General features: G+C 43.1%; 1 protein-coding gene across 2 annotated transcripts in view; it reads left to right on the forward strand.

The window, feature by feature from the left end:
• Positions 1-23507, forward strand: part of ATP10B (ATPase phospholipid transporting 10B (putative)) — a 344681-nt gene that overhangs the window by 129828 nt on the left and 191346 nt on the right. For both annotated transcript variants that reach the window (XM_053665940.1, XM_053665941.1), the window contains one exon: positions 15869-15935. The gene's annotated coding sequence lies outside the window, so the exon portion shown is untranslated. The remainder of the gene's footprint in view (positions 1-15868; positions 15936-23507) is intronic.

The raw sequence follows: 23507 nt of genomic DNA on the forward strand, positions 1-23507 counted from the left end.
TATATACTACAACTTTAAACCTACATTTGCCCCACCCTGTGTGTATATACATTTGCCCCACCCTGTATATATATATATATATATATATATATATACACACACATGTGTGTGCATGTGCATGTGTGTGTGCTTGTGTTATATATACAGAGAGAGAGAGAGAAGAAGCTAATGTGATTACCTTTCTGGGCTGTCTGCCCTCACGTCTACATTGTGAAGACCCAGGGAAGGGAAAGCTAATGTGTATCAGGGAACAGCGAAGTGCCAGGCATGGCTATAAGCATTTCACATAGGCTGCCTCATCTCCTCCTCACAGTAACCCCATTGTGTGCGTGGCACTAACACATTTATTTGTAGATAAATATATGAAGCTCAAAGAGATTAAATAGCTTGCTCAGCGAGGAAGCTGGAACCCCTCCTGGCGGTCTAACTGCAGAGCCTTTACACTATTAAGCTTCTGGACTTAAGCCCCCTTCATAAAGCAGAAAACCATGTCTAGCATCCCGAATAGTCCCAAAAAAGCGGGGTCTTTCCTAGTCCTGGGAAAAAGTGCAGGAGTGGTGTCTGAGACCCTCGGTCCTCATGCCTCTGGTGACAAGAGCGGCCAGGTGAGGCCACCCCAAGGACATTGACTTCTGTGTGTTACCACACAGACAGGATCCGTGTCACTAGTCAGGGATGGCCTCCTGGTCCCCACAGCCCACTGCAGCCCTCGCTGGGCTGGGACGCCTGCAGTGCTGTGGCTCCCAGTCCCCCGCATTCCTCTCTGAGCAAGACAAATGGTGGGTGGTCAGGTAGGGCCGTGCTCTGCCCCTGTTCTTCTGTTGTAGGAAATGGGGTCCCTTCAGGAAGCAGCTAGGCAACCTCGTCAGGTGTGTGACGAGACTCCTGAAATGGTGCCTGGCGTTATCCTGCACTGAGCTGAATAGGAGAACAAAAGGAGGATTAAAATTTCACGGAGGCTTCTGTAACATTTCATTGGTGTGGGCCGTGGAATGGTTGGATAGTTAGCATTCTGTGCAACAGGAAGGAGCAGAGTCGTGTTATTACAAGTTTTCTGTTTACTGAGAAGGGGCTCTGTGGCTCTGGTCCCTCGGTGGCTCAGTGGAGCCCATTTGCAATGCAGACAAAAAAAAATGTCTCAGTCAGAGCCTGTGAGAGCCAGTACAGCCAGGCCTGCTGGAAGCAGGTCTCTTCATGTGCTCGGGATGGTGAGCCTAGGACTCCAAGCGAGACGCCTTCAAGGCCCAGTGCCTGCCACCACCTCAATCTCACAGCGTTAAGAACAGGGACAGGCTTCTCTGAGACCCGGCTGAGTGGCTTGGAAACTCTGAGTCAGCAGACGGGGTTCTGGATGCGGCCCTGATACAAACGAGCTACCCAGCCCTGCGCAAGTGGGAGAGGCTGAGCCTTCCCGTCTGTGAGATAATGTTTAGACAGGATGGTGTCTGAGATGCCTTCCTCTTTAGAATGTCACAGGGCAAATACAGACCTCCCAGCCATTTGCTACTGCTGTTAGCATAGTTACTCATAGTAGTTTGGGGGGGGTGGGTAAATGGTTAGTCTAATAGGTTCTCGGCTCCAAGAGAGCAGATTTGTTTTGTTCCAGATTCTGCCTCCTGTGTCCAACAGTGCACGGAGTGGGTGCTTAATGAATATCAGATGGATCGTAGGTGGATGGGTCCAATTTCTCCTCTGAATTAAATATTGCCTCCCACAGACACGCACAGCCTGTGCTCACACGCACCCATCCCATGTGCACTGACCCTTCGGTGTATGCTCCACACATGAAGTGTGTCTGCACTAATCACTGGGGACAAACTCCTGACACAGAGGAGCCCTTTACTCATCTGGTTCTGTGTCCTGGTTTAATCCATCATTTATCAGCCACCGTGTCTTCGCAGTAACAGTGTCCTTCCCCATCTCCCAGAGTGTTCCAAATTATTCACCTATCAGATGTCTAATTACCTAATACAGGCGAGGGCCCTCTGACAAGCCCTCCAAGAACGAGATAAATTAGAAAGAGCCTGGGCGCTGCCATCAAAGAGTCTATGGCCAGTTGGGAAAAGCAAAGATGCCCCCATTTTTCTTTCTGTTACCTGCAGTTTGTACCCTGTTACCATTCTCTTTTTCATCATCCAAGCTCCATTCCTTTCCCCCAGAGCAGACTTCAAAACTGTGTCCTGCGCTGCCATTTTTATCTCTGCAGACGCCCCGTGTCTGCGTTTCCAGAGACCTTTGACCCTGCAGGTTTTCGCCCACATGTTTGCCAAAGTTCCCCTCCCCACTGAACATTGGGTAGCAAGGGCATCATTAGGGACCCTGAAATCAGGTGTAGTACGTTTGTTTCTCCAAGGTCATGTAGTAGTACATCAATCACAAGGCCAGTCTGGGACATGGGTTGCAAGTCAATGCTCTTGAACTCCCCCCAACTCACAAGAACATTTTCTGGACATCTCCACCTGTACCTGAGGTGTAGCTGAAGCAGTGAGACTTCTCTTTTTTTTTTCTTATAAAAATGGTCTTTTTTTTTTTAATTTCACCTCACACTTAAAAGAGAAAAAAATGGTTTCGATAAAACATTTGATTATCAGCATCCACTGTATAGACAGCCGTATGCTTGTTTTTAGTTAGTTCTCTCATTAAAGCCTTTCATACACGATCTCATACCTTCACTCCTTGAAGGATTAGTGGAAGCAGGTGCATTTTGGAGTTTGTCCAACACGTGTAGGCCTTGATCTTGGTTCTTGGTTCTGCTACTCACCCGCTGTGTGACCTTGGGCAAGTTCACTGAACATGTGCTTCATCAGCAGAATATGGGTCATTTATTTAAAGGACTATGGTGTGTGCTTGTTGGGAAGACTGAGTGGGGTGAAGTCTATAAGACCTCATTCTTTGCAGATGGCAGGAGCTCAGCAACCTACTGTCTGAATCAAGTTCAATGATATATTGGTCTTCTGCAATCCAAAAGGCCTGTTGAGAGATGCAGAAAAGGCTGAGGCAGCTGACTTCATTTCCAAAGCAAATATTCGATACATGTGCTTCCGATCCAATCCCCATACTTTGAAGTCTCAGCTCAGATATGACTTCTTCAGAGAGGCCCTACCTTCTGCCATATCTAAAATCAGCCCTTAATCACTCGTCATAGCATCACCTTGTATGTTTCCTTCCTGGTGTAACAGGGTTTTTTGTGTATTTATTGGCCACCACTTCAATAAGCTGGAAGTGGCAAGAATTTGTCTGCTTCTTCATTACTAAATAATCTCCACATTCAGCCCAGTGCTTAGAACCAAGTGCAACCTATTTTTAAAAATATTTTATTTATTTTTAGAGGGGAAGGGAAGAAGAAAGTCAGAGAGAAACATCAATGTGTGGTCGCCTCTCATGTGTCTCCCGCTGGGGACCTGGCCTGCAACCCAGGCATGTGCCCTGACTGGGAATTGAACCAGTGACTCTTTGCTTCACAGGCCTGTGCTCAATCCACTGAGCTACACCAGCCAGAGAGCCTATTTTTAACTGAATGAATGAATTCTAGCAGATGCAGGTACCCTGGGAAACAAAATGTAGGTCAGGCTATGATCTGATTCACAACTAAGTGAGATGCCTAAGGACCTTTTAGTTAAATCATGAAAACCCCTGTATTTCTGTGGAGACTATCAGTTTTCTACCTCACGCAAACAAGAACAGACATTATATAGAAGGTACACTTGGGCGTGCTAAGCCTAGATGAGGAAGAGAAGACGCAGCTGGGGTGGGTTGAAGCTTAGGTAGGAGGTGGCACGCGAACGTCCATGGCATTGGCAAAGCATTCCCGGGTAGCGCCCCTCTCTGTTTAGCTGAGGTCGGTCGTAGAAAGCCCTGTCCTGAGCTGAGAACCATACCTGCCCTTTGGTTGTGCTGGATGCTGTTGTTTCCCATACAGTTTTGTTCCTGCTTCAAACAGTTTTACTAAGGTGTGATTGCCAGACAATAAACAGTATGTATTTAAAATCCACCATGTAGGTTGTGGCATACACACCTGTGAAGGTTTCACAGGCAACCTGACAAACACACCATGGCCCCAGGTTTTCTCATGCCCTTCACAGCCCCTTCACAGCCCCACCCTGCCCCAAAAGCTTTCTGTTTGACTGCATATTTATTCCCTTTCCCACCTTCTTATTTTCAATAATTAGACACATCACTGTTACAATCCCAGCGTACCTTTCTTCTGGGAGTGGGTGCTCATGGTATTTTTTTCCATAGCCCACCTCTGAAGAAGCAGCTGCTTCTCTTGATATTCCTTATTGTAAATACAAATGCTTCCATATCAACTCTCACTTTGGTTCCTTCCCTGTGCAGTTGGAACTAAGGCTCATTGGGGATGATTTTGGCACACAACAGAAGTCCAACGAAGGCAGGTTCTGCGTGGGTGGCTTCGTGTGCAGGGCACGGCTGAACAGGCCAGGTTCCAAGCCCCACAGAGCTCACAGCTTAGAAAGGGGGACTGGCTATATCCAGGTGAACGAATACTCACTTCTGAAGGAAGACATAGGCAGGCAGTGGCAAAAAATTGCGTTTTTGTTTTTCTTGTCACTGTAAAGCATGCAGAATGGCCTTGAGTGGAAGCAGACAACTGAGTCAATAGCAGGCTCTTCCTCAGCCCACAGCTCAGGGAAGCCTGGGGAACAAGGTTCCGGGCTAGGTCATCGGCAGATGCTAAGGACCAGGAGCAGGAAGGAAACTGGGGCCTCAGAGGACAGCGGGCCACTGTGGCTGGAGCAAGAGAGACTTGAAGAGAGGCCTGAGGACACAGCTGGGGGGGTGGGCGGGGGCAAGATCAGAGTCCAGGGAGGACTTGGAGGGACTTTGAGTTTTATTCTAAATGCAATGAGAAGCCATTTGAAAGCCTCACTCAGACCAGTGGCCCAATTTGATTCATTAGAGATTACTGGTTTTCACTAATGGACACATAAATTTAATTTTTTTCTGTTTAAAACAGATAACTGAATAGTTACAGAAATAATAATGATTATAAAATTTCCTATATATTATGGTACTTTAGAGAAAAATAACGAGTTACTATTTTATAGCAAAGCACGTTATTAGGCACAACTCTGAGCATCTAACCAATATTTCTCAGTTAATAAAACGTGTATTATTCCTATTTTACAGAAGAGAAAATTGATTCACTGGGTTCAATAAGGGCCAATAATTTCCCCAGGTTTACAAAACCATGAGGCCAGCTGACCTAGGCAAATCCAATAGGACCAAGAGGAACATCTCTTTCCCTCAAAACTCATATGCAACTTTTAGACGCGAGTGCACGTTGAACCCTGCATCCCAGCCTCCGTGGAAGCTAACGGCTGTTACAGAGGAAATAGGTCACACACAGGAAGAGAAGGGGCGGTGGAGGAAGCTCACTGGGGTGAAGAACACCTGCTGGTGGGACCCTGGGGCCGGGGACAGAGTCCACGAGGGTCACCCAGAGTGTGGGTGGGTGACTCTCCACCCAGGAAAGGACCACGTGGCACGAGTGCCACACCCAGACAGTTTGGGCAAAGTGGAACACTTGGCAAAACACATCTCAGCACTGCACAGACATGGGTGTCTGCTCTTCTTACACAAAAGGCCTCAAAAAGTTAAAGAAACTTTAAAACAAGAGTGACAGCACTTTTCAAAAGGTTAAAGAAAACTAATGCACTTCAAATAATGGGTGGATGGATATGATGTGGCATATTCATGCAAGAGAATATTATTTTGTCATAAAACAAAATGAGTTTCAGATACAAGCTACTATCGCAAATCTCAGAAACACTGTGTTAAGTAAAAAAAGCCATACTCAAAAGGTCACATAGTATGTGATTCTGCTTATATTACATAGCATAGTCCATAAAGATAGAAAACAGATTCACAGTTGCCAGGGGCTGGGAGGGATGGGGGGAGGGGAGGGACTGCTCAATAACTGTGGGCTTTCCCTTTCAAGTAAGGAAAATGCTGGAAATAAAGGTGTCATTGCACAGCCTTGTGGATGTATAAAATGTCACTGTCTGTACACTGTAAAATGGCTACTTTGATGTTATCTAAATTCTACCTCCATTTAAAAAAATTTAGTAGTCATAGGGAGCCCCTGAAACCCCCAGGTAAGGAGGACCTCAACAGTCCATAAAGAGAATGTCTAGACATCTAGATAGTCATTATTTATTCTGTGTATTTCTGTTACACCTATTATGTTCAGCTTTCGGATGAGCCTAATAATACTTGGTCTCTGGCTTCATGAAGTTTACATTCTAGCGGAGGTCACAGATGTTAATCAAATAACTTTAAGAAGGTAAATCACCGATATGCCTCGTGCTCTGAAGGAGAAGCACCCTGGGGTCCGTTGGGGGTGAGGGGAGTCTTTCCTGATGATGTGGCCACTGAGGGATCTTCTAAGAAACTGACTAGGGGAGGGGAGAGGAGGGGAGGGGAGGCCAAGCCAAGCCAAGCCAAGGAAACGGCCCGTGCAAAGGCCCTGTGGCAGGAGATTTCTTGGTAGAGTCAGGATCAGAAGGAAAGTTTATGTGGATGGGTTGTAGACGTGAGAAGACATCCAGTACAAGGTGAGCCTGGAGAGACAGGTCCTACGGAGCCCTGACAGCCTCATTCAGGATTTTGGTTCTATCCCTCAAAAAAGTAACAACACCCTCAAACACATACCCTGCGTCTCCATTCCCTGCCCTGCACTTTCTGTCCTCAAGGTTCTTCATCCCCAGCCCAACATATGTCTACTGCATCCCACCTCTTCCTCATAAGCTCCCAAGGGCAGGGTCCCCCCCCCCCCCCCGCCCCCTGCACAGCGCAGGCTAGTTGCTCAACTTGCTGAATCAGTGCATGGGTTTTGACTTTGAAAATAGCCTTCACTCTGCAGGATGCAGACCGGATTGGTGTGGGGTGAGGGGAGAGCGTGGGCAGGCAGAAGTGTTGAGTTACCTCTCCCGGCCACCCCGCCCCCTGCGCTGCACTGTCTGTGGGAGGCCAGCAGCGAGTTTTCCTGCAAAAGGCAGGTCTTACCTTGAGGAGGAAAACCTGCTTCTCGCTGAGCACTCTGGCTTTTTAATGCAGAGTAACCCAGCAGGAGGTCAAACAGTCAAAGGTTACAGGGTGAGGAATGTCCATTCACTGAGGCGTCCTGGGACGCTGGAGGCAGGAGGCAGGGTGGCAGGGGTGTTTGGACAGCTCCGCCCTGGGTCTCCGGGATGCCGAGTCCGCCCCAGCCAGGCCTCATGAGACCTTAAGGTCTCTCTGTCACTCTGGTTCTCCTGCATATAAAGGAAGTGAATGATGAACTTGATCTAGATATGTAATTTATCCCCACTCTATTTTTTCCTACAGAATATTTTGCCTACTAATATACTAATAGCAAATGTTATGAATTTTGGTTGTTGTGATGAAATGTTACTGTTACGAGTGTTACAAGAAACTATACTGTGAATTTGGTACCACTTTCAATAGGATTCATTTTTCATTATTCCCAGGAATGCCTATATCTCAGAATTGAATGCCGTGTATACAAACTGTGATATTTATTTAATCTAGAGATAATGTTTAGTGCTCACGGAACTGCAGACTCCGACCCTCATTCCTGGCCTCAAGAATGAGGAATCACTGGAATGGAAAATGCAAAAGAGCATAATTCTAGAAAGAAAGGAATTAGCCAATTCCTTCTACATAGCCGATCGCAGACAGGAAAATGAAATGGCTCTCTAGCCTACATGGAGATCGGGCGCCCGACTCCTTCCTCCTCCCCTTGGCTTCCTGAGTTCGGATGGTATCATCCTAACACCCCACCCTCCTGAGAGAAAGGTCCTTCCAGGTTCAAGAAGCAGATTGCTCTATCCCTGGCCAGATGAAACATGCTTTCACCAGGCATGCAGACCCTGAGCTGGTTTCTAGAAAGGCTTATGAGATGAGGACCATTCAAACAAGCTGCCTGGCAGGGGGAGAATTCTGTTAGCTGCTTAATGAAGTTTCTCAGAAGCAAAACTTCTGGATTTTGAAGCAGAGACTCAAGTCTGGCAGCTGGTGCTGACCTCTCTCTTGGCCTCTACTGCGTTCACAGTTTTCTAACAGATTCCTTTGTCAGAGGTGCTGATATTCTTCTCCCCAAGCTCATCAATTTCTCAGCATTAATACATTTCCATTAACTTCCAATTAGGCACCGCTTCTCACGTACTTATGGTGGTGAGTGGCCATGGGCCACATTTGCCTCTTTACATTCAAGCCAGTCCATACCTGTGCTTGGTGCTGGGTGACACACAGAGCAGGAGCCACTTGCCAAGGGTGGGTCACACAAGACTCCCCTCCCTTAGCATTTTAGTCGATGCAGTCAACAAATACTTGAGCAGCGACTGCATTCTAGGTACTATTCTTGATGCTGAAGATTTTTGACAGAGAACAAAGGACAAAAATCTCTGCCTCTCCGCATATGTAGGTTGTATCACAGTTAGCAGTTCATAAGTGCTGAGAAGGAAAAGCCAAGAGTTAGGAGAGGGTGGGAATGGTCAAGGCTGGCAAAGGGTGGGGAGGGTGTTAGTGTTGAGAAGTTGAGCCTTAATAGGGACTTGTATCAGGAAAAAGTTACTCATGCAGATACCTGGGGGAAGAGCAATACAGACCTTGGGGACGGTGAATAAAAGACCCTAATGAGGGTGCATGACCAGTCTGTCCAAAGAATAGTGACTAGGATGGTGTGGCTGCAGTTGGAGGGGTGAGGAGGTCATGGCCAGGCTGAGGTCAGAGAAGGAGTAGAGCCGGTGGCACAGGGGGCTCGGGGACGTCATGTAGGCTTTGGGCTCTTCCTCAGTCCAGTGGGGGCCAGCGCTGTGTTTCGAGCAGAGGAGCAATGAGATCTCACTTGTGTTTTATTCATCACTTGTTCCTATTTCTAGCCACCTGATAGTTTTAACACCAATTGGAAATTCATGCCCGAATCAATGGCATTAGAGCCTGCCCCAGTGCTTTTTCTCCTTCCATCACTCATTCCATCCTGACCGGCTGACGTTCCTTGGTGAAGTGGAACTTCTCTCGTCAACTCTGGGGAGTTGATTGTTCAGGAAAACATTTCCTGCTGGAAGGTGAAAATAAAGGCTGAGGTCATTCTCTTGAGTGGCAAACTTTCAAGGGCAGCTTTTAAAAAAATAAGTAAATAGCCGCCCGAAATAGAGACAGATGTGCCTTGTGCTTTAGGAGGACTCTCTTTGACAATGTTACTTCTTTTTACTGGGGATGACATTGCAGCCGGCAGCCCCTCCTTCGGGGCGCCATCCTCCTCTGGAGTCCCCTTTTGGGTGGTGCACCCATCATACCTGGACGAAGAAGGAAAACCCAGAGGAGTGGGTGTTAATAGCCCCTCCCTAGGTTGGTAGGTCAGGTCAGCTGATCGGTGTGTCCGGGTCCTAAAGAGAAGCTGAGATGGGGCTGCATCTCTTCTTGGCAACTTATTCTGTTAAGTTCCCATGGCTTCTCCCGGTGTTTAAGGCTCTGTGAAAACTCTGCCCAGATGGTCTCTAACTCCCTCTTTTCCTGTCTCCCTATGCATACGCACCCCTGCATTCTGAAAATTATGATAGCCCCTCTAAACCATCCTCCACCCCCAAACACACTCTTTTCTGTCCCATCTCCAGATTTCATCTCTGGTATAATCTCCCCCGGATGTTGTCTCTGGTATAATTCTCCCCTGGGACATCCTTCTCCAGAGTTCTCTGTTCCTGTTAAATATCATCCTTCAAAGCCCTCATCAAATGCTCCTTCCCGGATCCCCCCACCTCAGTAACCCCCAAAGATGAAACCCATTTCCTCTTTTCCTGTGTGTCCACATCCCCTTGCCTTACCCCCTCATTTCTCACATTCTCAGCTGTACAAAGGTTACTTGTGTTTCTGCTGTCTCAGCCACAGGTTTATAAATGTCTTCAGAAGTAAGGCCGATGCACTGATTTTTTAAAAAATTTCTCCGGCAGCTAAAAGTAGTGTCTGGTTCATAGCAAGTAAGTACTCACACACTCGTGGGAAGCATTTATGCAGCAGCTGTAGCAATTTTCAAATGCCTGCTTTCATTCATGCATTTAACCAGTGCATACTGGGCACCTATTGTGCTTCAAATAATGAGCCCTTTGGGCAGTACAAAAATGAGGCAGGACGTAGGTCCTGCCTTCTGGGAGACTCCAGGTTAGGAGGAGAGAGAAGACACGCATGTGCATTGCTGGTTACAAACTAGGAGGCGCTAACAGCCAGAGTCGGGAACAATGGCCAAATTCACTCTGGTGTATCCCTCTGTCGCTGATGTTTTCTCCAATGGCCTCTGATTCATCCCATCTACTAGGATGAAAACTCCTCTCACTAGGCCACCAGGGATTCTCTCCTGTCCCCAGAAGAGCTTTCAGTATCAGTCTGATGTCCTCCCTGAGCTGAGAACAAAGACAGGTCATGTTTTTTCTCACTTATTAATTCAGGCTGGATTGCCACTCAAATGCAATTTTATAACTTTCTACCCGCAGCCAAGACTTTTATTTGCATGGTTCCCATAAATTAGGAATCAGTACAGTTAATCCCAAGGTTTAACCAAGGTGACCATAAACTCCAGCTTCCTCTGACTCGCCTGAGTGTTTTCTGGGTCCATTGTGTATGTGGTTCATCAGCCAGCGCTGCCAACACATCTGGGGAGAAGACAGACGCTCACTAAAGAACTGCTTTTTCTCTCATTTCCTGCCGGTTCAGACTTGCCAGTTCCATCTGGGACGTGCAGGGGGCTACCTCCCCTGTTAGAATCATCTCTGCTCATTAAAACAGGAGCGCAGAGAACAATCAGAGCTTTGCAATTCTCGGTTCATCTCTTTTCTCTGTTTACTTATTCATTCACTTAGGCATTCATTTATTCAACCAAAACTGATTAATCACCTCCCTTTTTACGTCCTCTGCCTATTCCCAGAAGGATCAGTGGTGGCTTGTGGGATCAAACGTGATGCAAAACAGGGTAGCCAGGAATGAAAACAGAGAGGAAGGAAGGGGCGTGGCCACCCTTTCCCGACGCGGTTGGAGTTTGGCCATAGCTCCATCCCAGCAAAAGAGAGATTTGTCGGATTTCTGGGGTTTTGCTTTCTACCCAACCCAAACATGCAAATCTGTGTGCAGAGTCCCGCTTTTCCTCCTAGCTAAATACATTTATTGAGCATCTAGTGGAGCACTCTGTTCTTGTATGCAAATGCCTTCATAATAAATGAATGAAGTCACCGGTTCCCAAATTTCTGTCCTTTGCATGCCACCTTTCTTTCCGTTTTTGGCTTAACCGTGTGACTATAATTCACTTTGCAGTTTTAAAAATTACCTTTGAAATTTGTTCTTTTATAAACTTGTGTCTTTCATAAATGGAATATTTATATCAGTTGCCATAACTAGAAAATAATGGTAAAAGGAATATAATTTACAAGAATATCCCACTCCAAATGCACAGTGGTAAGTACCTAAAACTGAGCCGTGGCATCTTTCTTTGTGTCACAAGAGAGGTCTGAAGGTGTTCAGGACTAAAATCACACCAACACAAACTGAAATGGCCAATTCTCTTGATTATGTCCCTACAACAGGAAGCTAAAAAAGGAAATCTCATTGTAGTCTTCGCTATTATATGACTGCTTTGAAGTGGCGTCATGACTTCCCTCACACTGCCCAAGACCCTTTTATACAACCCCCTACCTTAGGAAACATCGATCAGTCAACTAAAGCTGAAATTTGTGGGAAAGAGTCTCTTTTCTACCTGGATGATATAAAAGTTTTTTGCTAGTACACACACAGTTCATTTCAACAAGTGAAACATCAAGCCACCTTCACCCATGCATTTTGTTAGCAACAAAGAATGGTTGCGATGTTTTTGGCCCCAGAACAAAGCGCGTGTGTCTCTGTGAGGTGTCAGCAGTGCAGCTGAGATGCTGGAAGATGGGTCCGGGCCCAGCAGCAGTGAATTGTGCCGGACAGCAAAGGGGACCGTCCGTAAGTTCGGAAAGTCTTACCAGTTCCGGAATGTCTCCATCACTTGTTAGATGTCCTAGTTTCAAGGTGCTTAGGTTAGGAGCCTGAGTTCTTCTCATACTCTAATACACTCCTCTGCCTTCTTTCCTACCAATGATACACACCAATAAGCAGAATTATCTGTTTAATGGGTAGAGATCCTGCAAGGCATGTCAAGGACATTCAACATGTATGCCAGCAATGGCCCCTAATTTTTAATATGAGTTTCATTGGCATTCAGTTTGGTTATGTTAGTCTACTTGACAGGTTGGGTAATCTGCTTTCCAGTTCAGAACCAACACCTCTTCTCTTCTTTCTTGCTACCAGTTGAATCGTGTTCTCGCAAAATTGTGCAAAGACCTACCCTCCACTGCCTCAGAATGTGACCTCATTTGGAAATAGCCATGCAGGCGTAATTAGCAAGATGAGGTCATACCCAATTAAGTGGGCTCCGGATCCATTATGACTAGTGTCCTTATAAAAAGGAGACGTGTGCATGAAGGCACACGCAGACGGGGAATGCGATGTGACTACAAAGGAAGAGATCAAGATGCGTCTACACGCAAAGGCACATCAGAGGTTGCCAACTTAGCACCAGAAGCTGGGAGAGGGGCATGGAACGGGTTCCCTCTCACAGCCCTCTAAAGGAACCAACCGTACCAACACCTTGACCTCTAGCCTCCAGAATTGCAAGACCACACGTGTGTATTGCAAGCCACCCAGCCTGTGGTACCTCATTATAGCAGCCCTGGGAAACCAGTACACCTCGCTTCACCAGTCCCAGTCCAAGAGCGGAGGGTCGGAAATGCAGCAACACCACCTACTACACAGTGCTGTCTCTTGCTTGAGTAACAGACCTTAGCATTATCATTCAGTACACCCCATGTGCAAATGTACTCCTGACCCAGAATAATAATCTTCTGGCATTTTCAAGGAAAACAAGTGACCTTTTTATTAAAGAAGTTGCCATTGATTTGGGTGGTTATTTAGCCAATTGGTTAATGAAAAAGTTTACCTAATTTCAGGGAAGAAAAAAAGCTTTATTTGTCATTTTTAATATGTTGAAATTTTTTGATAAAGCCTCAAGAGAAACGTGGTACTAATTACTTGAATGACAGTGAACTGATTGTTGAAATACATATAAACACTACTGATCTAACATAAGATGGTAGCCATACATATTGTAATTTATTATCTTAATTTAAAGGGCATGGGGTTTTTGTTAGTATATTTTAAATTTTAGCTATTAATCCTTTTTTTCTTCAAATAGTATTGAGCAAGTTTCTCTTATAATCAGTAATAAAATTAGAGTTTTCTTTTCCCCTTTGTTCTACCACTCAATTTCCATTTGTTTCTTTGCTAGTATTTTCTTCTGTTTTGTTTTACTTCGCTCAGTTCATCATTCTCACCCATAAAATGCGAGAAAAATCACTGTAGTCCTACTGCCTCTTCTCCTTTATTCCTTAAACTCCTCCAAGTTTTGTCAAGGTTGATAAAGTGTATATTCTGCTCTGAAACCATTATCCCTGCATGACATTTAGTCTCAGTCTTATCCAGTCCTCAAAACAAGTCTTTTTGCTGTGATTTCTACAATCATATATGGCTGGGCTTAAGTTTTCCCTCCAGTGGATTTTTCAATAAAGACAATGAGGGAATAATATTGTCTATGTTCTTTCATATTCAAAAATGCACCTGGTATTTCGGCTGAGAATAAAGTTCTTAAATCATATTTCTAGGCCGTATTTTCTATCCCTGAGGATTTTGTAGGCAATGCTGCCTGTCTTTCAGCATGTGTGGAAGCTATTTCCCCACTGTATCCGGAATGTGAATTGTTTTCTCGTGGCTGCCCAAAGGAGTGCACCTTTATCTTTGACATCCAGGAAATTTACGAGGGTATGTGGTGGTGTTGGCCATTCTGTGTCACTTTGTCAGGGGCTCCAATTACACACATCTAGGATAACCCCATCGGTCTCTGGTATCAGCAATTTTCCTCACTACCTTTTAAACCTGCTTTTCCCATCCCCATATTTACTGCATCATGAGCAGTTTTTATTCATTGTGTGGCTGCCATTTCAAATTCATTTTTGTGTCGGCTTCAGTTTTTATCTTCCATTTCTTTCCTCAGACCAACCAGCTCTATTATTTTCTTTCCTTCTGCATTCTGTATGTTGGCAACAATGCAACTCCGGGCTTTTAGACTTTTGACTTAACCTCCAGATTTTCAGTGATGACTGCTTCGTGGGCTGATTTTGTTGTGGTCCGTTCACAGTGAAGACCAGGTCGCAATTTTATCTTCTCCCTGGCAAGATTTTTTTGTTGAGTGTTCATGAATTCTCACAGTTTTCTCCACCCCATTCCCCTTCTGCTCTTCATAGTATCTGTCAACAGCTGGGACAACTTTTTCTGAGCTTTTCTTTGTGATTACTCATTTTCGAATAAGATCCCTTGTTTCTAAACCAGTTATTTGCAGGAGATTTTTTTTAAGGAGGTGCTAGGGCAAGTTTTTAATGAAGAGTTTTGTAAGCATTTTTAGACTTCTCTTTCCCCAACGGAAAGAAACAGGCAGTTATAAGACTATTTTCTGGCCCGTGGGTACTGTTATCTTGAAATTAGGCTTTTGTCTAATTTCAAGATAAAATGTTTATCTTGAACTATAACAAGTCCTATTTTATGTTTAGCCCTGTTCCCTCAGGTTCTCTTTACTAAACAGAGACTGAGGGGGAGATGATAAATGATAGCAACCTAGGAGATGAATTGCATTGTCTAATTCTCATACTGACGGGGAAAACTCAGAGCTGCTCAAAATGCCGACTTCTTACAGCCTGTGACCTTAGACCAGCTACTTCACCTCTTTGAGCCTTCATGACCTTACTTATAATGTGGGGACGGTACCACCACTGTTTAACATAAAAGCCCTAGCTCCGAACTACGACACTACTTCTTTGGCCTCCTCTGAGATCAGACGGCTGACAGTTTCTTAGTTAAGAATTGGGGCTGCATTTAAGACTTTGATTTTCCTCAAACGCAGTATTGTAGAAACCTAATATTGTCATACTCCACAGTTATCTCCAGCTCTGTGATGACCATATTTGGCCATGTAACATGAGCACCCATTTTTTTGACCCAAACTTTCAAGAAAAAAGATCTTTTGTTTTAATTTTTTATTTGATTATTTATTTATAGTTAAATACTTGTTTTTTGTACTATAAAGGAAATTTAGCATTTACTTTTGAACATATTATGGTACAAGAAATTTTATGTAACATATAATTACCAAAAACAAAAACAGATACAAGGTATTTCAGGTACTACCTGAAACTACCTATGATGCCCATCCGATTTTTTTTCCCAAAAAAGTCTGGGCAAAAAAAGTGGCATTATACTCAGAAAAATGTGGTAAATTTTCAGAAACTCAGAATAATTCAAGCTCTTCAGCACCGCATTAGGAGGGTCAGGAATGTGTGCTATGAAATCCCAAAGAGCGGGATTGACAGGTCGTGGTGGGAATTGTGCCACTGAAAAACTCAAACGGTGAGAAACAAAACTATGAAACAGTTTATAGTAGTTTGTTTCTTAGTGGAGACACCAGGAGGTGAATGGCACTGACGGTCTGTGGCAGAAAAAGGCAGCAGCAATGGTTCGGCGCAAATCAAACGAACAATTGTATATGGACTCTCTGTGTGTGCAAGGCAGGGGCGTGAGCATTCATTAAATGCCAGACCCTGTTCTACGGATATAAAATATTTTGTATGTGAAGAGTGTGTATGAAAGCAATTATCCTGATGGAAACCATAGCGAACCAATCTTTTCTTCCATTTCCAGAAATGAGATTTTTCCTGTATATTTGTCATTACAGATGCCAACACAAATTATTTAGAAGAAGAGAAACACCATTTCCAGAGCTGCTGGTATTCCTGTGTTTGGTAAGTTTCTGTTCTTAGTTATTTCCTTCCGTGAGATTGCATCTTAACATGTATAATAATACATATCTGTTGTTTGTATCTATTTGGGTTAGATTAGATCTTTTCTTGGGAAAAATATATTTCATGAGGTTAAAAGAGATTACCTTGCTATAGAGGATATACGTGAGCTCGTGAATCCATGTCCACCCCTGTGGCAAGTGATTGGTCCAGAGAGGAGCATCCAATCCAAAGTGAACCAATCACAGGCTTTCCTGTGACTTTGGCAAAATGCGTCAGAAAAAGACTTTCTATTGAGGCTTTTAGCCGTACACATGTCTGAAGTTTCCAGAGGTCATCTGGTCCACCAGGTGGAGAAAGTCTGTCTAAAACATGCAAAGAATGACCTAGTGACATTCTGTGAGCCAATGAAGCGCCCTTTTTGCTTAAATAGTTTGAGTTGGGCAGAGAAAAAGTGGGTAGAAATGCCCCGATTGCAGTGACCTCACTGAGTCAGTGTGAACTGGCAGAATTACACAGGATTAGGAGTTATAAAGTAGCTTTGACAGTAATTTAGGCATGTGACCTCAAGCAAGCAAACTTAATCTTAGTCTCAATTTCCATTATGAGAGATATGGTCACATAGCATCACTTAAAATCTGAGGCCCTATTTTATCTTCTGTTTTTATTCCAAGTTCCATTGCTTTAACTTCATTAATTCATAGTTCCCTCTCATCTAGAAGTGATAGCATTTCCTGATTATTAGCATAGCTAGCTAGGGCAAGTCTTATTTCTAAGGGACAACCCCATCTCTCTGTTTCCGAGTCTCACTCCACCTTCATCCCAAGCAGCTACACAGCAAATGTGTGTTGTGAGACATCCTCAGGCCTGGGACCGCAACGCCCGTCCGGCTCTGAGAAAATCCAACCTTCCACCCAGAAAGCCAGTGTGACTATTTGCCTTCAATGAACAGAAAATCATGCACAAAGGCTACTCTGCAATGTCTCTTAATGCTTTTACTTTTCCTTCACATTCCTCTAACTCCTATTCTGATGAATAATTTCTGCACAAGTGCACAGGGAGAACTTCTAATTCTTTTGAAAAGAGATTCACATCTATTGCACTCAAATGTAAACACACATGCAGTAGACTCAAAGACTAGAAATTCCACTTTAAACTATCAGTGATAGTATGCTTCTGAATGTTCACTAGAAATTCCACTTTAAATGAGCAGCGATAGCATGCTTCTGATAGCACTATTTGTCATTTACCTCCTCAAGTCCGTCAAGAGTATTACATATGGAGGTTGCCATGTGTTATGGATGTGATTATGTAACAGATTATTAATATTGTAAAATTTTTAAAAAGCCTGAGATTCATCCTATTAACATTCTCCTATGTGACCAGCTGCTCAGGAAGAGGCTCACGTCCGCGCATGTTCTAAAACAAAGAGTTAAGCCTCACATTAGGGCCAAGAGTTTGCTTAACTTTAAAATATGTCACTACTACTTGTTGGTTACAGACATAAGCAAGACCAGTATTATGGTTGGAGAAGTGAGTTCTCCTAGCTGGCTCCTTTTCTAACTACCTGTTATTAATTGACCTCCAGTACACCCAACTCTTAACAGATGGCTTTCATTCACTGTACATAGCCACCATAGGGAAGTTCAGCAGATAATTTCAAATTCAGTTTTATATAACTTACAAGATTCTAGACATAAAGATATTTATGCAACATCGAGAGTTTGTTTTTTTCCTAGACTGGTGTCTCCTCAGTGCTTGGTCTTCTGGGAACCTCTCTTTAATTTGCCCTGCAAGCAGAGAGAACATGGACGCCTAAGCTATATCAGAGGCCTTGACATCCTCTAAAAGTGGCAACTCTCAACTTCTAAAATCTCGCTCTAACTCCGATCAGTGACATGCTTTAAATATGCTTATAAAATTTATAGTTTTCCTTTCAGCCATTATACTTAAGGACAGACCTTTAGACCCTGTTCAGGATAAACCACCAATGTCATGTCCACAGTGTGTGTGATGAACTAGTGAAAGGAGCCTGGGTCAGGGGGTCCCTTCCTCTGTCACCTGTCTGTGCGTGGACAGTCAGGGGAGCCTCTGACTGCTTGCTCTGGCCCCAGTATTTCCCCTCATGATTGATTCTCACTGACATCAATTGTGCTTTCCAGACTGACATCTGACCCCACATCACCATTGCCATCAAAAACCCCACTGGCTGCTTGTGGCCTATAGGACTGGTAATGACAGTAATAACATCAATAATTATGGAGCCAGAACTTCCTGGATATGCTGTATGTTAGCTAGACACTATGTGATGTACTTTACATACATTTTCTCACTGAATTTTTATGGTAACTCCCCAAAGTGTTACGGTGGTAGAAACTAAGGCTCAAAGAGGTTAGGAAATTTATCCAAGGTTTTACAGTTAGTACATGATGGAGCCAGAATTCAAACTCAGATCTGCCTGACTCAAGTTATAGTCTTTACCATGATACCATTCTGATTCTTCTTCCTAATGAACCCAGGTTCCTTGGCTAGTCTTTCATAAAATGGAAATTCTTCATTTATTCTCAAAAAACCTCTTAATACTCTTTAACATACATCCTCTTCTCCAGCTCAGTTTTCTTTGTGCTGTCTTTAAAAATCATATACCATCTTTTAATTTTTTAGTTTCTTTCTTTTTTGTTTCTCCCAACTTTTCTACCTTTGCTCTTCTTCTCTGCTTTTAGGTATTATACCCATTCTCTGCATCCTCAGTCAGTCATTCAATGAACAGGTTATTATTAAGCACCTACTGGCTAGTTATTATCCCTGTCTTCTACAAACTCACTGACTAGTGGTGGCATCAGATGCTGAGAGGGATCTATTCCATAATAGAAATAGCTGGAAAAGTGCCTTGTGCTCAAAAAGTTATTGGGGAAGAGTCGAAATTCTAACCTCTTTATTAAATCTCATCTTACATTTTCAGTGGTAAATAATCTTATTTCTTTCAGGTAAATCATAAACCCCTTGACCAAAAAGGCAAAGCCCTACTTCTCTTTTCTATCACTTTCACTCACAGATTAGACATAGGCACATAGAAAATATTTGGTATGTTCTTACTAACAAGCATATTTGCATCAAATAGGTTTTACGTCCTACCTACTTTTTTCAAAGAAATTCTTGGTGGAATGTGTGTATTTAGTAACATGAATGTCTGTATCTGCAAGTATATTTTCAAATATATGGAAGGTTTTTGTGCTAAAGAATAAAGAACCCTGAGTAGGAACCAGAAATTAAGAATCAAAACTGAGAGCGGCTGACAGATGTGTGCTGTTCGATAACTATCCCCTCTCAGGATACCAGTGATGATTTCTGCCTTATTGGCACCATAGTATTATTATGTTAAGCCAATTGAGTAAGTGACCTGAAAGGCTTTATATAGTATATTCTTTACCAGTGATACTCAAAGTGTGATTTGAGGACCCTTAGGGGATCCCCAGATCAGAGTTCAACCAGAGAAACAGAACCAGTAGCAGTTACGCATCGAGAGATTTATTGCACGGAATTGGCTTGCATGATTGTGGAGCTGGGGAGGCAAGTGTGACATCCGCAGGGGAAGCCGCCAGGTGGGCCAGGCTGGAATTACAAGCAGAAACTGAAGCTGCTGTCCACACATGGAATTTCTCCTCCTTCAGGGAAGGCACAGCTCTGCCTCTAAGGCCTTTCAATGGATTGACTCAGGCCCATGCAGTTTATCTACGAAAAGCCCTCCTAGTTAAAGCCCATTGATCAATCCCTCCACCGGCCACCCCACCCTGCCCCAGAACTGTCAGCCCGCTCTCTGTCTCTGAGTCTGTCCCTATTTTGCTTATTAGTTCAGTTTGTTCATTAGATTCCATACATGAGTGAAATCATATGGTATTATCTTTCTCTGACTGGCTTCTTTCACTTTGCATAAAGAAAAAGAACTCGTGGACATGGACAACTGTGGTGATGGAGGGCACATGGAGGTAGAAGAGGGTATGCAGGGGGGAATGATCATGGAAAAAAATACACCATCAAATGAACTATTAAAAAAGGGAAGCCTGTTGATTATGGACTTAAGTCACACCTACAGGATACCTTCACAGCAACACCTAAACTAGTGCTTGATTGAGGGACTGGGGACTGTGGCTTAGCCATGTAGACACATAAAACTACCCATCACAGTCTACAGAACTCTGGGGGATCCAAAAATCCTCCCTTTTCCAACTCTGTTTATATGAAGCTGGATTTTTCCTCATTTACTTAAAGCAACATAGTATAATAGAGTGAACACATGAACAGGTGTGAAAATCCAGCTGTCTCCTAATCCAAATATTAAAGAGCTTTAGAAAATTCTCACCAATATTTTTGTTTTGAAAAATAGTTATTTTCATAAAAATGTTAACATGTAATAAATATATTCTTTTTAAAGAAATAATTATTTTAAAACTTTTCTAACTTTAAGTTCCTAATACAATAAATATAGGTGGATTTAGCACACATAAACAAAAAGAAATGCATTAGGATTCTTTTGATCTTTAAGAGTATAAAGAAATGATGATTCCACACAGATTGAGAACCACTGTCCTGTATAAGTATGATTATCAAGCCTTACCCTTACCAATACAGCAAACAACTCAGTAGTTCTTCTTCTATTTGGCATAGATCATTGCAAATGTCTTCTGTTGCAGAGCAGGAAGTAGACAGTGTATAACCTTGGCCTTACTTTATGACTGTCAGGAGCACCTAATCAGTTCCTCCTCATGAAAAAATTACTACTCAAAGAATGGCAAGCTCTTTTTGTGACTTCCTAATGACCTGCCCTGATGCTATAAAATGCATATTTGAATATTGGCTATAAACACATTCAACATCAGTATTCAGTATTTTATTCTGAAACTTACTTTCTGCAGATCCCAGTAAGTTATCCCTGCCAAGTTTCCTTACATGATGGTCAAAATATTTATGTTGCGGATACTGTCACTCATGTGTCATATGCTAAAAATGAGTAACTAAAAAAGTGGGTAGAGAGGAAATTGCAATAACTCTCTATCCCAGTGAGTAAACATTGAGTTATTCTTCACTATTTAGTCACTTTTGGGTTAACCAGAAAAATCAGAAGAAAGGAAATCATGGGAAGTCAAATTATAATAAAAACAAAAGTGGCCAAAGCATGGTGCGAAGTAAATTTGATGAAAATTAATCTAGGAAAAATGGCATATCATATTCTAAAACATATTAGCATTATCTAGTGCCACCCTGAAAAATAAGTCGAAGGAGTATAAGTGCAGTCTTTTAAGACAGAAGTTGCAAACTAAGATTGCTAAAGGCACCAGGCAGGTAAGGTAACCTACTGAAGCTGTCCAGGTGGGAAATGGCAAGGCTGGTGCCCAGCGCCAGGTGTGAGTGATCGCTAACCAGCGACAGCCAGTTCTTCACTTGTGGGAATATGTCCTCATGGTTGTCAGTTCTTTGGCTTGTTCCACAAAAAGAATCTGCTTTATCATGAGAAATAATGCAATATTTAAATGCTGCCAACGAATCTAAAGTTTAATTCTACGCAGGCCAAACAGAATATTTCTGTAGATCATTAGCACTGTGTAACATCTGGATTAGGAACACCAACCATCACATAAATTACTTGATGACAAAAGTCCAAGAATACCACGAAGGTGTTCTTGAGTTGCCATTGTTGTTCAGCTGAGCCTGTCCTTGTCCTTTCAATACATTTAGTAGAAAGGTTCCTCCTCATCATTATTTTGTATTCTAAAATTACTTCAGATATCAAATGAATTGGTGGAGGTCCAGTCTGAAACTTCCCACTCCTTCAAATTGCTCAACTTTAAAAGTTTGCTCAACATCTGCCTGAAGAACGAGTGAAGCTCGAGTTGAGCAAGGGTAGACAGGACTCCCCAAACTCACCTCATTTAGTCAGTGAATCAGTCCTGCAGTTATTCTAACCCATCACCTTGGAAGTTCAGAAAACATCTAAGGCAGGATTGCTCAACTTCAGCACTACTGACATTTTAGACTAGGTAACTTTTAGTGGTATGTCCTGTGCAATGTAGGATGTTTAGCAGCATTCCCGGGCTCTACCCACTCAATGAAGTAGCACCCCAACTCAGTCTGATGATCAAAGATGTCTCCAGACATTGCCAAAAGCACCAAGGATGGGCTTCAGGGCGAGGCGACCCCTTGCTGAGAACCACTGATCTAAGGGTATTCAAGCATGCTCCCTGGTGTCCCTCACCTCCTCTCAGACTGCGTACACTGTATTCTTTCTAAGAAGAGCTGTGGAAAATAAAATATCTTCCTCTGTGTTACATTCCCTGGGGTGGTTGATGTCATGGGTAACTGCCCCGCTGTCTGTGCCCTTGTATTCGTCCTGAAGGAACTAGTTTTATGCCTCTTCTCACCTTATGACTGCTCATGATTTTATTTCCTCAATCTTTCTTCCAACTCTTGCTCATTAATCCTATACCAGTGTTTGCACCTGGTTAGCCAGCTAAAAGGCTTTAAGTTGCTTTCATTTCAAGTACTTAAACATCATCTTACTGTGTAGTGAAAATTCGTCTACCAGGAGTGTCCAAACTTTTGGCATCTATGGGCCACACTAGAAGAAGAAGAGTTGTCTTTGGCCACACATTAAATACACTGTTACACTTAACCACAAAAAAGACCTCGTAATGTTTTAAGTAAATTTAAGACATGGAGGGTTAGCATCAGGGGAGTGGGAGGAGGAGTAGGGGAGAGAAGGTACAGAGAATAAATAGCATAGATAGTAGGTAGAAAATAGATGGGGGGAAGGCAAGAATAGTATAGGAAGTATAGAATCTAAAGAACTTATGACACACGGACAGAAACTAAAGGGGGGGAATGGTGGGGAAGGGGGTGTGCAGGGTGGAGGGGAATGAAGGGGGGAAATGGTACAACTGTAATGGCATAATCAACAAAATATATTTTTTTTAAGATTTTGTGCTGGACTGCATTCGCAGCCATCCTGAGCTATATGTGGCCCTCAGGCCACAGGTTGACTCCCCTGATTTTAGACCCTTGACTTTCTCATGACTAAAATTAAGACAAATAAGCATTGACTTAGCAAAGTCATCATAAGATTTTTTTCTCTACAACCTTTCCTGTTGCATTTCAGTTTGTTTGAAGAATTTTATGACCCTGTTTTGTTTTGTTAATTTTATTTTTGAAACTGGGAATATTCCATGAGTATTTATTTATTTATGTATTTATTGAATTTAAGTATAGTTGGCATGCAATATTAAGTTAGTTATATTTGTCCCACATGTATAATATATAATTTGACACTTTTATACCATATAATGTGATCACCCCACTAATTGTGATTTTTTTATTGGGAATAATTATGGTCATTTATTCAGGTTGTTAGAGAATTACATGAGTCAAATTGTGTAGAATGTACTTAACATGGTGTTCGGCACAAAGCAAGAGCTCAGTCATGTTTATAGCAATCCCCACCAGTCAAATTCGCACAGCTTGCAGCAAATAATTGTTCTCAAGCGTATGAAGGCCATCCTGGGAGTGGGATGGGGGTCCAAAGCC

This window comes from Artibeus jamaicensis, unplaced genomic scaffold, assembly GCF_021234435.1.
Source record: "Artibeus jamaicensis isolate MK-2021 breed Jamaican fruit bat unplaced genomic scaffold, CSHL_Jam_final contig_432, whole genome shotgun sequence".
NCBI classification, from domain to species: domain Eukaryota; kingdom Metazoa; phylum Chordata; class Mammalia; order Chiroptera; family Phyllostomidae; genus Artibeus; species Artibeus jamaicensis.